At 33.9% G+C, this 5066-nt stretch overlaps 1 pseudogene; it reads right to left on the bottom strand.

Annotated features, from left to right (window-relative positions):
* Positions 1-260: 260 nt before the first annotated feature.
* LOC107761257 (F-box protein At3g07870-like) lies at positions 261-1969 on the bottom strand (annotated as a pseudogene).
* Positions 1970-5066: the final 3097 nt, after the last annotated feature.

Raw genomic sequence — 5066 nt, 5'->3', positions numbered from 1 at the left:
GAGGCTTGCTTTCTTCTTAACTCTTTAAGAGCTACAAGAAGAGCAATTATATATATACCCACCAAAAATCTTTTCCTCTTCCAATATGGAACAATGTCTCATTGTCAAGAGGGGGAAACTTAAAATTTACTCAAAAATTTCATTTTCCCTCAATTTCCCATTCACCCTCATTTTAAGACTATTTCATCTTTAAAACAAAAAACCTCAACAAAAATCACCAACTTAGGACAGAACTACCTAAAAAATCAGGACTTAACTGAAATGTGACTTCTTCCAATTGATGCACCCCCTTCACTTTACAAAATTCACGTCTCATTTACCCCAAACAAGGCCATCAAAGTACCCCTTTTCAATGAAAATGCACTTCTTCAAAGTAAATATGCTTGATTGGTAGGCCAACATTTTGCTCCTTCGTAGTTCATTCTATTCACACAAGTGCAGAATGAAATGAATAGAAGAAATGCAGCTTCGGAACTTTGCAATGCAAGTAATTCAGGAGTGTTAAAATGGACGACATATGCTTATATAGGCAGAGTTGTTCTTCCAGAATACAAAAGCATCCACAAAACAGTAAAAGTTGCCGGGTTTTAAACTAAACTATACCAGAAACTATAAGCAAAACATCATATCCCGAAGAACGTAAGACAAAACAAATACTAAACTATCTCAGTCTTCTTCGGATAAACATTTGAGACTTGAAAGCTGTCCCCCACGATAGTCTTGAGTGAGAAAAAACTTGGAATGTATCTAGTCGCTGCAGAGCCATTACCATAAACGTTGACCTTCCTAAACTTCTTCTCTTTTGGGTTGTAAGATACTAGCTGTGCGGCATATTCGCTTTGCATCAAAATTTCTCCATCTTTCCAAATTATGATTGGTATGAAATTACTCCGAGGGATACCAGGCAGAATAGAATCCATCAAAATGCGATCTTTAATCCAAGATTCAGCTATTCCATACTCTTTCATCCACCATATATCAACATGTGTCATATAACTATTATCAGGCAAACACAAACAATTCCCCAATTCTACTAGCCTCAAGCAAAAGGATGGAGTCTCCAAATCAACTGGAACTGGCACGGGCTTCACCTCTTCTGTCGCAATATTGAAGGAGTAAATGCTGGCACTTTTCTTAGTACGTTCATCATCTAGCCAATGAAGAGCACCATTCACATTAGCACTAAGACGAAACGATCCACATAGAGGGTAAGGAGCTTTGCCCGCATTTCTCCATTTCTCATCAACTCCAAGAGTATAAACCTCCAATTCAGATACTTTAGGACGACTCCTAACTACTGATCTCAATACTTTATACTGCCTAGAGCCTTCACTAAAGCAGAATGCATAAGCAACATGACGAACTCTTTTCTCATATTTGGGCAGTTTAACCTTGAAATACTCGCCCAAAAGAGGATTGCTAATGTAAATCGAATGATTTTCATCATACTTATCACCATCCAACATACAAATAAACCAATTACACGAACCAATTTTTTCTAGCGCTGGTTCATACAAACCACCAATGTTCGGTTTTGGTGGAGGGAGGTGAAACTTAGGACTCAACATAACATGCCTATTTCGGGGGAGAGAGTAATAATCATAACCCGCTTTGAGTTCAAGAATTGAAGCTTTTAAGGCAATTAACCGAAAACAAAATGCAAGGAAAATTAAGTGATCTTGTTTGATACATGCTAACAAATAAAGGGTCAGAAGTTATAAGATTATACCAACGTTTGCAAACGCTCTTAGCGTGGAAAATGGGTTTGATTGGCAATCTTGAGAGAATTTCCACCATAATCGCCCTTGGTAGGTCCATAATTGTGACTTCATAAGCTCCTCTTCTTTTGCAATCACAATCAGACTTGACAAATACATATTTTTTAACGATCTTTTGTTTTTCATTCTTGAAATTTCTTAGCATTGGGTTTGAAACAGTGATAGGGACATCAAAAAGCTTGGTCACATTGGCTTCCATTTTTTCTCTTGCTTTTAGTGAAGAAGTCGCTAATTTTAAGGGCTTTGGCTGTGGGTAATTTTGGCGCGGAAAATGACTGGAAATGGCGGGAGTAATAAACAAAGATTTTCCATATTAATATTTTGGGATAATAGTACTTCCCTCCTTCAATTAGTGGTAAATTCTGATTTGGGTAGTGATTTATGACTAAGCACATTTAACCTTTAATTAATAAATATATATGTTATTGATCACTTTATATAGGAACACATAGTAATATATTTGGACTATTTTTAGAAGTAGCCATCAAATATGAACAGAACAAGTTTAATATAACATATATGTAAATAAACTCACGTTTGGTCATAGATTTTGGCTTCAATTTTTCAATATTTTTTTAAATATTGTTAGTTTATGAAATATGATTATGTTCAGTGGCAGAGCCACATGTATCCAAGGATATCAACCGACACTCATTCGTCAGAAAATTACACTTTTTAACTCGGTAATTTTTTTAAAAATATGTATATATACTATATAATGACACCCCTTGACTTCTTGGTGAGCTTGTTTTTTTATATTTTGACTGCTCTTAATAAAAATCCTGACTCTGCCACTAATTATGTTTTGGAAAAAAAAATTCAAAAATTTTCAAGTTTCCAAAAACTTGTTTAGGACAGTTTCTGGGTGAAGTTTTTTCTTCCACTCACACCACTTCAACTTTTATTCAAATAAAATGCATGTACAAATATAACTTTATCTCGCAAGGTAGGGGTAAGGTCTGCGTACACACTACCCTCCCCAGACCCCACGGGGTGAGATAATACTGAGTATGTTGTTATTGTTGTTGTTGTACAAATACAACTTTAACTTTCAAAATTATTTTTCAACACAACTTCATAAAGTCTTTTTTTAATTTTCAATCAAATCTGTCCAAACGCTAGCTAAATGTTTGAACAATAATTAATTATGGTAAATTTGTGAATATCCACAAGCAAAGGGATGAAAAGTCCACATTTCAACTAATTAAAAATTAAATATATTTAGTCAAATATCAAACGGACTAAACTCAAACTTTATCAATAACTGAGGGTTATTTTAGTAGAAATGATGTGGTATAGTCACTTTTTAAAGTGGTATTTACTTTTTAGCCAATAATTTTAATGTTGAGCAAAAATAGTCACTACTCTATTAAAATTGATACGAAAAGTCTTTTTTACCCTTTCTTCATGAGTGATGTGTAAATATTAAGGACATGGTGTCCTTAACTTCATGAGTGATGTGCAAAATATTAAGGACATTATGTCCTTAACATTTACATTACACACATGAGGTTAAGGGCACCATGTCCTTAATATTTACAATGCACATATGAAGTTAAGGACATGATGTGTTAAAGTTTAACAACAAAAGTTGCAAATACAAGTTAATGATATTATGTCCTTAACATTTACATTGCACATGTGAAGTTAAGGACGCCATGTCCTTAACATTTACACTGCACATATGAAGTTAAGGACATCATGTCTTTAATATTTACATTGCACATATGAAGTTAAAGACATGATGTCCTAAAGTTTAACAACAAAAGTTGCAAATACAAGTTAATGATATTATGTCCTTAACACCTACACAACACATATGAAGTTAAGGACACCATGTCATTAATATTTACACACCACTCACGAAGTTAAGTACACTATGTCCTTAACATTTACATTGCATACATGAAGTTAAGGACACCATATCCTTAACATTTACACTGCACATATGAAATCAAAGACACTATGTCTTTAACATTTACATTGCACACATGAAGTTAAGGACACTATGTCCTTAACATTTACACTATATATATGAAGTTAAGGACATGATGACCTAAAGTTTAACAACAGAAGTTGCAAATACAAGTTAATGATATTATGTCCTTAACATTTACATTACACACACGAAGTTAAGGACACCGTGTCCTTAATATTTATACTGCATATATGAAGTTAAGGACATGATGTCCTAAAGTTTATCAGCAGAAGGTGCAAATATAGGACACTTTGTCCTTAATATTTACACATCATTCATGAAGTTAAGAACACTATGTCCTTAACATTTACATTGCACACATGAAGTTAAGGACACCACGTCCTTAACATTTACACTGTACATATGAAGTTAAGAACATGATGTCCTAAAGTTTAACAGCAGAAGGTGCAAATACAGGACACTTTGTCCTTAATATTTACACAACACTCATGAAGTTAAGGACATTATATCCTTAATATTTATACTATACGTATGAAGTTAAGGACATGATGTCCTAAAGTTTAACAACAGAAGTTGCAAATACAAGTTAACGATAATATGTCCTTAACATTTACATTGCACACATGAAGTTAAGGACACCATGTCCTTAACATTTACACTGCACATATGAAGTTAAGGACATGATGTCCTAAAGTTTAGCAGCAGAAGGTGCAAATACAGGACACTTTGTCCTAAATATTTACACAACATTCATGAAGTTAAGGACACCATGTCCTTAATATTTACACAACACCTATGTCTAGTACAGGGATATTTTTGTCCGGCGGATAAAAATTTATTAAGCACTGACTAATGAGTAAATACATTTAAAACAGTGACTAAAAAGTAAAGACATCTCTAATCAGTGGCTATCTGTGCACTTCCCCCGCTATATTACGTGTCAAAATGAAAGTATCAGACAAGTTTGGGCCGTTTATGTAGTTGGCCACTTTTTGTTGTTGTCTATTAAATTTTTTGATCAATTAACCTAAATAGTCGCTTACCAAATTGATTGATTAAAAATAGCGGGTGAATATATAATATATATATAATTCAAGTATAAAATAATATAATTATGGATAATAAGTATATAATTTATGTATACCGACTACACGAAAGCAAATAATAAATCCAGCCGGCTATTTGCGTAATGATACCTAAAATTTAATAGTGAGAAGCAGCTGGGTTAGGGAAAAAAGCCGCTGGGGCTGGTGAACCCGGTCGGGCAAGAAGTGATACCAGTTGCTGAAATTAAACCGGACAAAACCCTAACGAGACATATAAACACCCCCACATTACAAAAACCCAAA

Source organism: Nicotiana tabacum, chromosome 24 (genome assembly GCF_000715075.1).
Source record: "Nicotiana tabacum cultivar K326 chromosome 24, ASM71507v2, whole genome shotgun sequence".
In the NCBI taxonomy this organism is placed as follows: domain Eukaryota; kingdom Viridiplantae; phylum Streptophyta; class Magnoliopsida; order Solanales; family Solanaceae; genus Nicotiana; species Nicotiana tabacum.
The sequence above is the reverse complement of the archived record's forward strand: the minus strand, read 5'-3'. Positions and strand labels throughout refer to the sequence as shown.